The sequence below is a fragment of the Dendropsophus ebraccatus genome, chromosome 2 (assembly GCF_027789765.1).
Source record: "Dendropsophus ebraccatus isolate aDenEbr1 chromosome 2, aDenEbr1.pat, whole genome shotgun sequence".
NCBI classification, from domain to species: domain Eukaryota; kingdom Metazoa; phylum Chordata; class Amphibia; order Anura; family Hylidae; genus Dendropsophus; species Dendropsophus ebraccatus.
Window position 1 is genome coordinate 169,121,008 of NC_091455.1, and position 11,076 is coordinate 169,132,083.

The window sequence follows — 11,076 nt, forward strand, 5'->3', positions numbered from 1 at the left end:
TGAAACATTTTGTTGTCAAGGAAACCAAGACTTTAACAATCAGGTAACTCAACAGAAAGGCAGATGCTATCGGCCTGATATGATGGAGAAGTATACATGTAAAGGGAATGTTTCTAACCCCTAGATGTATTTTCCTAGAACTGTTTTCCTAAAAAAATATTTTATTTGTGTAACTAATTGGAAATAGTTTATCAAACAAATATTATTAGGCAGAAAGAAGCTAACATGTCTACCTGGAGAAAATATCCATACAAGGGCTGCCTGTAATACTCAATGTGAAAGTGTCAACTTAGCCAAGAAAGCTATCAGACTGAAACAATAAATTACCAATGTTTTATTAACCCTTAAAGTGTACCTGTCGTTATAACTTTCCAAACCTAAATAAACAGTAGATGTGATATAAAGAAAGGTTGCAATTTACATTAATTGTTTTTTTTTGTTATCATGCTTTAAAACAAAGCTATACTTACTTGTATTAATACTTAACAGTTTACCTCTTTTTCCACAAAATAAAGCTTATAGTTACCCTTGTTGCCTGTCCCTCTACCACTATTTTATCTAACCTGAAGTGGACTAATAGAGCAAGGAACACTGATAAACAAAGTAGCTTTATTATCCCTCTCCCTTACAATAACCCCTTTACGTCCATAATATGGCTATATACATTCCTACTGCACATGCCCCGTGCAGTAGGAATGTATATATATGTATCTGAAATGAAGGGGCTTTAAATGTGTGCGGGACTGTTCCAATGCAGGTGGTCCTGCACACATCAGTAAAGCCGACTCCAGAGCTAATGACAGGTAGCCCAGGTCCTTGCCTATCATTAACCCCTTAAACGCCACGGTGCACAGCGATCAGTGACAAGACAAGGACCTGTCACTGACTGCTTGGGACCCCCGCAGCCATGACCCCCGATAACTTGTACACACAGGAGTGGGTTAGCCACTTACTTCCGTCCTGTCAGATCGTCCATCTGTTTATAGAGTCTGCTCTCAGGCAGACTCTATGTACAGATTGCCGATAGTACTGATGAACACGGTGTTCTGTATTTGAATACCGGTGGCTGAAGAAGTTAGATGCAGCCCTAGGCTGGGTTCCCACTACGCATATTTCTGTCAGTATTGTGGTCCTCATATTGCAACCAAAACCAGGAGTGGATTAAAAACACAGAAAGGATCTGTTCACACAATGTTGAAATTGAGTGGATGGCTGCCATATAACGGTAAATAACGGCCATTATTTCAATATAACAGCCGTTGTTTTAAAATAACAGCAAATATTTGCCATTAAATGGCTGCCATCAACTCAATTTCAACATTGTGTGAACAGAGCCTTTCTGTGTTTTTAATCCACTCCTGGTTTTGGTTGCAATATGAGGACCACAATACTGACTGAAATATAAGTAGTGTGAACCCAGCCCTAGGGTGCACGGAAAAACATGGAAACAGACATAGGCCATCCATTTTAGCCATAGGCCGCAACCATTATTTTAGTGCCAAAATGCGTAGTTTAATGCAAGTTATGGCCGTAATGTGCATAAACAACCACATGATGGCGCCATAACGATGGGCGTACAAAAAAAAATCTGTCAAATGGCCAAAAGAAGATGGAAGATGCTGTGTGGATGTGGCCTTGGGGTGTTTTTCTATCAAACCACAAAAGTCCAAGCACCACAACTCCTGTTAATTATTTAGTGAAATATTTATACAGTAGATACATACTGTAAAATTAAACTCTACAATATCAGAATTTGTAAAGGTGAAAAAGAAGTTTTATTACGCCTTTTGTGGCCGGGAGAGGGCTGGCAACTAGTCATCTGGGTCGGGAGCCACCCACGACTAGTCACAGCTCTGTGTCTGTCTGTCAGCATGCTGTCTGTCAGGCGTCTGTCAGGCATCTGGTGTCGCCTGGTGTCGTTTGCCCTTGTCCACAGTTGGAAGGGGTAATGTGATTAAAATGGTGCTCATGCCCCAACTGCTTTATATATTACACAATGCTCAGCTTTGGATCCCGGCTCAATATTTTAAGAAAATTAATACCCTGTTCAGAGAACTTATATGGCAGAAGAAAGCAGCTAGAATTAAGTTGGACACGCTCCAAAGGCCTAAGGCCGAGGGTGGACTGGCGATCCCTGACCCATTTCTATACTTTATAGCAGCCCAACTACAACACATGAAAGGTTGGGGGCAAACGGAGGGGATAGGAGTAGCAGGCCGGATGATCTCCTGGTTAACAGGGCATACACCACCTTTAGCTGCGGTGGAGACAGTCTGTGTAGTGGGTCGAGGCAGGTTTATGCCTACTTTGCGCTTATTAAGCAAAGTCTGGAGTCACACTAAAACAATATTGGGCATATCTGGATTTACCAACTTCACTCCGCTGTGGAAAAACCCGCAGCTGCCAGAGCTGTTACGGCTGGAGGGTTTTTCCCCATGGAAGACCGCGGGAATTTACTATGTACCACAGGTATGGCGGGACGGATCAATTATCTCCTTTGACCTTCTCAAGGAAACTTTCCTTTTTACGAATGTAATGTTCCATAAATACTTACAGATCCGACACGTACTACAACTACAGGCCCAACATGTCCTAACAGGCTTAACCTTCTCGTCTCATCATCTCCTGGATGCTGTGGGAGAAAGGGGAATATTGCGAGGGACCATCTCTTCAGCGTACTCCTCACTGTTACAATCAAAAATTCCTACTACTCCTCTAACGATTAGGGATAAATGGGTTCAGGATGTTGGTCCCATCGATGACTCTCAATGGCGAGAGGTGTTGGAAATGGTCCCATTGCTGTCCCTATGTGAAGCTCAGTGGATGCCACAGCTATTTGTGTTGCACAGAGTGTATAAAACCCCACATATCATGCATAAGATAGGGTACCGCCCAATGTCTAAGTGTCCTAGATGCGATGCAGAGGATGCTCACATAATTCATATGTTTTGGGATTGTCGGGTATTAAGTTCATATTGGGAGGGGGTGAAAGGCATTATTCACCAAGTCTTTGGCATTTCCTTAACATTCACACCGCAACATTATATCTTAGGACTGTTTAATGCTATGCAATTAGATGATTATACGGTGTTGGGCATACAGAGGATATTGTTTCAGGCGCACAAGTGCATAGCCTCCAAATGGATCCAGAGTGAGCCACCTACCATGCCTGAACTCTTAAACAGAATGAATACCATCATCAGAATGGAGAGAGGTGTATATGTTAAACGGAAGTGTCTGCGAAAGTTTGAACAAATATGGGGGAGGTGGTTGGACGCACCAGGTATCCCGACTCAGATTTTACTACAAACGTGTAGGAATCCATTTCAGCAGTTTCTTAATGCAATGGCCAGGTAGTGGAATTGTGTATGTGACAACCAGGCGTGGAGGTATATGCTCCTTCTGTACCCTATGGAGCTACTGGCTGGAACTGGGGAACTCATTATATATATATGTAGGTGTGTGTAGTTTCTTCAGTAAAAATGCGGGAGGGAATGGATAAACACTAAGAGGAACGCAGAAGTTTTGTAACAAGTTTGTTGACTGAGTTTATTTACGTAGATTTTTCTTAAGGTTTACAGTAACACCTACACAAGGTGTCGTGCGACTTGACAAGACAGAAATGCTGGGATATACGCATAAACAAATGACTTTCCTTGTTTTTTTTAGTTGGGAGGAAAAGGTAGAAAATGGCGACTTCACTGCAAATAGTGTTGATAACTCCTCATGGATATAGGGCACTTTTTCTGTTATGTACCCAATGTACTTCTGTTATATATATATATACGAAACTGTACTATGGAGCGATACTTGTACTTGATGTATTTTGCTTGCCTATCTGTGCTGCAGGGAAAGTGTTAATAAAAACGTATCTGATTCAAAAAAAAAAAAGGTTTATCTTTAGCCATTATGAGCATCGTAGTCTTCCATTTCCATACCTACGTGCTATATCAAAGAATAAATAACATATGGCTTCCGGATATTTATTCTCTTCCCACATTGATTCAAATGTATTTTGTCTATTCACATTTACTCAGCTTACTTTCCAGTGTTCTTGTAATCAATGCATCAAGATACTTAAGAAGATTAGAATAAGGGAAAAGAAGCAAATACCAAAAATTCTTCACATTAGATTAAAGTGCAGATTGGTAATTTTTACTTTTTATTTTGCTCATTACTGTGTCCTTTTAATGGATTTCTGACTATGGATATCAAGCACTGGAGGTCTGCCCAGTCTGTCCTCACATATAGCCATAATTCACATACTTGACTACCCCTGATGAGCTCATAAAACAACATAGATGTGTACAATATGTACAGATGTGTCCTTTCTTAATCTGCCTATAAACCTGACATATGCCAAGATGTATGGCGCTTAAACAAAAACAAAAAAACTACATCTGACAGATGCCTGGGTGTATGGCATCCATTGGCCATCCGTCATCTATAGGCTCCCATGTCAAAAAACAGATGCATTTAATGTTTAATGGATGGCTGTGACACATGCCTCTGGTGGATGCCATCCATTGGCTTCTTTTACCCAGGCTGCCATATTAAAAAATAAAGATAACATTTTTATACTGGATGATGCAAGATTGTGTTGAATTGGTAAATTGGTAAATTTGCCTAAATGGTTTCTCCAGTTAGAGATACTCATGGTCTATCTTCAGTATGGGCCATCAATATGTGATTGTCAGGGTGTCAGCACCCGATTCCTCCTCCAGTCAACTGTTCAGCAGAATCACACTGGCCAGATTTACCCTGTGAATAGGGCCAGCAGCAAAAGGCTATGTGTACCTGGTTACTGTAGCTCAGCTCCCACTGAAGTAAATGGAAGGTAAGACACAATAACCAAACACAGCCATCTGCTTCCAACCCGATTCAAAGTGAAGAACCAGCCATGGCGGCTTTAACAAACAACTGATCGTCAGAGGTGATGGGTATCAGCGTCCAATGACATATGGATATCTAAAGAACCCCTTTAAGGATGGACACATCTATATAATAACAATTACAATACAATTGTTGCTCTTTACATGCAGTGATTCCTTTCATGTTTGTCGGCCTATGGACTGACAACCACAAAAGAGTAATCATTAGTAATATAAAATTGAAGGAAATTCCATCTAAAAGTCTACAAGTAAAATGTAGGAGAAATGACTTAAGGCCCTATTACACCAAGCGATTTGGCTGATATTTGGCTGATACCGGCAATTACAGCCGATAATCGCTTTGTGTAATGCACAATGTCAGCTGATCGTTGTCTTTTAACAGGCGGAAACCCCAACGATCAGCCTGTTAACGATCTACTGCTGTCGCACCGTGTAATAGGAGCGGCAGCAGCAGACAGCCGATGTCTCCTATGACCTGCCGATCGCCTGGGCAGCCCCCCCTTACCCACTTCACGTGTCTAATAGCGGAGGCAGCGGGCGGGGGAAAGAGGAACAAGTGAGCGCAGATCTGACAGGTAAGCGCTCACTTGCTCTCAATATCGCCCCGTGAAATAGGGGCTTTAGAGAAAGAGAAGAAGCTTCTTGCATGTTAAGTAAGAGGAATTTTTTTTTAACAAGGTATAACATTTATTAATTTTGTTACACGACTAATTTACAGAAAATATGCAAAGCATAGGTATACCGGAATTAAGTTAAAATTGTAATCTGAAGATTCTGATCAATAGTGCTACATCCCACCTTTAGTACCACCTACCATCTGATAATCCATTCAGATGGACAGTAACCAAGACATGAACACTGTGGTGCAAGCTCAAGTCACCGGAGGCTTCCTTTTTTGTGTTACAGGATGTTCTTAAAGATTTTTTTTTTCATGAGATGAGACTTTTTAAAATGAATCATTACTTACCATCATAACCAACCGTTTTGTTTACCTGGGAGAACATTTTCCCAATTGCGTCAGCAGACGTACCATCATAGAATAGAATACATGCAGAATATTGCAACACCACTTTATTGAAAGCGAATATATTCCGCCAACCTGTGCTGGGAAAGAAGATATGGGGAATTTCATTTATTTTCTGTTGCTTTTTTCACACATTTTTTTTACTTTTTCAAATCTTTTAAATGTTTTTATGTACATAACATCTAATATTAGGCAACAGACTTCTACTGTCAGTCTAATATTAAAGGCTATGGATACATTTGTATGCATTTTCTAATATATATATATATAATATTAATTACATTTATTGTATATTTTGTAGCGCAAAAAATGTGTTTAGGGTGAAAGGTGAAATATCCAACCTTAATGTGGTCATAAATCAGCTAAACCTGGGATCACACTATGTTTTTGCAATCCACTTTTTTTCTCAGTTTTTGAGCCATTTTTTTTTTTTTATAATGGAAGTCAATAGAAAAACGGATCAAAACGGATATACACAAATGCATACGTTTTTCCATCGTTTTTTATGTATAAACAGATGAAAAATAACGGATTGCAAAAACATGGTCATTCAGGGAAAAAGGGGGGGGGGGAGCTGGAAACCATGCATTTAAGCTGCTCTTCTGAAGGCTTTTACTGTAAGGCTGGGTTCACGCTACATTTTTGCAATCTGTTTTTTTCATCCGTTTTTTGCAAAATAAGGATGAAAAAAATAATGAAAAAACGGATGCATGTGTGTGCATATGTTTTGATCAATTTTTCCATTGACTTCCATAATAAAAAAAAACGTCTCAGAACAGATAAGTTTTTTGTTAACGTAAACAAAAATGAGTTTGACTACGTTTTTGTATGCGTTAAAAAAAAACTGATGTTTTTTTTTTATAATGGAAGTCAATGGAAAAACAAAACGGATGCACACAAACGCATCTGTTTTTCATCTGTTTCTTGCAAAAAAACATTAAAAAAAACCAGATTGCAAAAACGTAGTGTGAACCCAGCCTTACTCATACATCTAGTACTATATGTGAAAAAAGCTATCTGCACCAATGTACAGTATGAAAATAATTGCAAGGTGTCCATAACCTTTTAAATAGCTTTGCTTTTTAATCAACTTATTAAAAAGTATTTCTTTCTCCTGACCCAGATGCACTGGAATACCCTTCTATGTGTATCTTTATACCAAGGAGGGCAGCGCCACTGTGCCCACATGATCATTGTTAGTGCTTGGCTGTAAAACGCAGTGAAACTCCCACCACAGCTGCCAGAAGTAAAGATAACTCTAATTCCCAGTAGTTACTGCTGTATGTAATAGTAAATGCTGACACCAATGGCATCAATATAAAGACAACTGGGGACTCCCAAAGCTGTCTCTTATAAATGCCTGGTAGAGCTTCCCACGGGTATATTTACTCATAACTGTAACAGCATTAACCATAAATATATACTGATTTTAGGTCACCGGCAAACAGCATTTAAAAAAAGGAATAATAAGGCTGGATTTTATTTTTGTATGTATAGAAGGTACATCTTCATGACAGCTGCTGGGTCCTAGACGCAGAACAATTCTGCTAGTGACTGTTGTCATCGTGGAATGCTATAGAAGGGTATTACAAAACATGAATATTATGTTTGAACATCCTGAAAGTTGTTTGTTTTGTTTTTTTATGTCCTTTTCAGTGTTATATATTTACATATCAAGCAGTATCAATGGTCAGGTATCAAGGTACTTTGGCAAGAGCCAGTGGTGTTCTCTGTGTGTACAGATTACTGCCTTATCCTTAATGGGCTATTCAGTCTTCAAAGAGAATTTTATATATAATTCACATTCCAAACTACTAATACTTAAAGGAAAAGTCCCACAAACTCAAAAATTGGCAGGCAGGGTGGGGGAAATACTAATCAAGTAAACTCACCCCTCCTAGTGCCTTGTAGCACCACTGCCTGTCCCTTTAACAGCGGCCGAGGTCCTGCAGGTCTGCTAGCTGCAACATCACCACCCGGGTTTAGTGACTGCCCGCTCAATCAGTGACTGGGGTAGGACACCCCTGCGGCCAATCGTTGCTGTTGAAAGAGCAGGGTATGGGACATACACGGTTTCCAGCTGAAGATGACAGCCGGCATTGATGTACATGAGCGGAGCAGTGGAGATATGGGGATGGGTGAGTTCACTGGTGTTTTATTTTCTCACCCACCCCGCGTGCTAATTTTAGTGTTCGTGGGACTTCCTCTTTAATTCATATATCCATCTGTGCTTCAAAAACATAGAGAGATGCTTACGTGCAAAGTGTCAGAGAGACTTTGCCAAGCCTCTGAAGTGCTAAGGGCTATAACACTTCCTCGCTCCCCCTCCCATCACTATACCCACTTGGGAATCGGCCTCTGGCTTATTTCACTCAAATAAGGATAAGGATCAGAGAGGGAGCAAGCAGGAATTCCAGCTTACAGCATTTCAAGAGCTTAGGAAACCCTCTTTGACACATTTGACACACTATTCCACCAATACACAGGGTCTCTGTCAGCAGCTCTTTCTGACAGAAGCGTTGTGTGTATGGAGCCCTGGTCAGACAGCACCCCTGTCAGTTTGAAAGCAACTGAGAGATGTTGTGTGTGCAGAGAGTCGGCAGCAGGGCCGGGACAAAGAGTAGGCAGGGGTAGGCGATGGCCTAGGGCGCCAAACAGCAGGGGGCGCCACCAGGCCAAACCCGGAAGCAGCACACAGGAGGTGATTACATCAGCCCCATGTCGGGAGATTCACAGCCTGTGAGTCTTCAGCTGCTGCTGCTGTACATAGGAGGGGGGAGGGGCGGCCTCCTGCTGAGGACACTGCTGTGGCTGAGCTCCCACTCCCAGGAGGCGTCTGACTTGGTGCAGGACGGCAGCATGGGGGAATGTGCAGCATTACTCATCCCCTGCTGCACATCCGCCTGCCTGTGGGAGCTGCTCAGCTGTCGGGCCAGAGAGGAGGAGGTGAAGGACGGCAGCCTGCAGACACAGCACATGGGGACCAGGAAGTGTCTGCAGCTCTGTCTGTCCTGGGCCTCTCATCTGCATTGTTGTCTTCATCACCAGCAGACCCCTCCATGATAGTCCCAGAATGGAAAGAAGGTGCAAGCGCCACACACCTAGATGGGAGGTAGCTGTTGTGTGTGTGTGTGTGTGTGTGTGTATATATATATATATATATATATATATATATATATATATATAGTACATAAATGTGTGTATCTGTGTGTGTGTGTGTGTGTGTGTGTGTATACATAAGTGTGTGCCTGTATACATGTATATATACTGCCTGTCTGTATACATATATGTGTGCCTGTGTGTGTATATATACTGTACATAAAAGTGTATGTATATGCATAAATGTATGCGCATACATAAGTGTGTATACATAAATGTGTGTCTGTGTGTATATACATAAACATGTCTGTATACAGTATGTAGTTTTTTGTCTATGTATATTACTGGAAGGTATATATAAGCTCAGGTTCACACTGCATTTTGTGTTCATGTTTCACAGTTTGAATAGAAAAGCGTAGGTGACTATGCTATTGTATATACAGTAATATAGGTGACTATGCTATTGTATATACAGTAATATAGGTGACTATGCTATTGTATATACAGAAATATAGGTGACTGCTATTGTATATACAGTAATATAGGTGACTATGCTAGTGTATATACAGTAGCATAGGTGACTATGCTATTGTATATACACTTTATATACAATAGCATAGTCAACTATATTACTGTATATACCAGGGGTACTCAACAACTTTTAGTGAAGGTCCGCTTACCGGGCTCTATTGTCAGGTGAAGGTCCGAGCTGAACATCAGTAGGAAACGTGTTTTGTTACTTTTCACAAACGTTCAACTATTTACATATAGAATTGCTGCTTATTAGCGGGAAAACTGGCATTTTTTCTCTCTCATCAGCCCTTTGATATTAGGTACAAAGGGGGTGACTGCTCTGGTAGTATATAGCCCCCCTGCTGCTCCCCCAGTAGTGTATAGTCCCCCTGTTGCTCCCCCAGTAGTGTATAGCCCCCCTGTGCGCTCTCCCCCAGTAGTATATAGCCCCCCTGTGCGCTCTCCCCCAGTAGTATATAGCCCCCCTGTGCGCTCACCCCCTGTAGTATATAGCCCCCTGTGCGCTGTCCCCCAGTAGTATATAGCCCCCCTGTGAGCTCCCCCCAGTAGTATATAGCCCCCCTGTGAGCTCTCCCCCAGTAGTATATAGCCCCCCTATGTGCTCCCCCCAGTAGTATATAGCCCCCTGTGCTCTCCCCCTGTAGTATATAGCCCTCCATGTGCTCTACCCCTGTAGTATATAGTCCCCTGTGAGCTCCCCCCAGTAGTATATAGTCTCCTGTGAGCTCCCCCCAGTAGTATATAGCCCCCCCTGTGCTCTCCCCCTGCAGTATATAGCCCCCTGTGAGCTCCCCCCAGGAGTATATAGCCCCCCTGTGAGCTCCCACCAGTAATATATAGCCCCCCTGTGCTCTCCCCCTGTAGTATATAGCCCCCTGGGAGCTCCCCCCAGTAGTATATAGCCCCCCTGTGCTCTCCCCCTGTAGGTATATAGCCACCCCGTGCGCTCTCCCCCCGTAGAATATAGCCCCCTGTGAGCTCCCCCCAGTAGTATGTAGCCCCCCTGTAGTGTATATAGCCCTCTGTGAGCTACGGCCAGTAGTATATAGCCCCTGTGCTCTCCCCCTGTAGTATATAGCCCCCGGTGAGCTCCCCCCAGTAGTATATAGCCCCTGTGAGCTCCCCCCAGTAGTATATTGCCCCCCTGTGAGCTCCCCCCAGTAGTATATAGCTCCCCTGTGAGGTCCCCCCTGTAGTATATAGCCCCCCCTGTGCGCTCTTCCCTTATAGATGGCCCCCAGTCAAAAAAAAACAAACCAACCACAACTCACCTATCACCTCGCTCCCCCGCCGCGCCTGTCTTCTTCTCCTCTCCTGGTCCGGCCCCCGGCTGATACGCGCTCTCTGGGGATGTCCCGGGGATTCCCCAGCAGAGCGCGCACCAGTCACCTCAGTGTACGCCGCCGGCCTGTACTTCCGGGAAGTTCAGGCCGGTAGCGTACACTGAGGTCTGTGGTGCGCGCTCTGCTAGGGAATCCCCGCGACGTCCCCAGAGAGCGCGTATCATCCGGGGGCCGGACCGACACT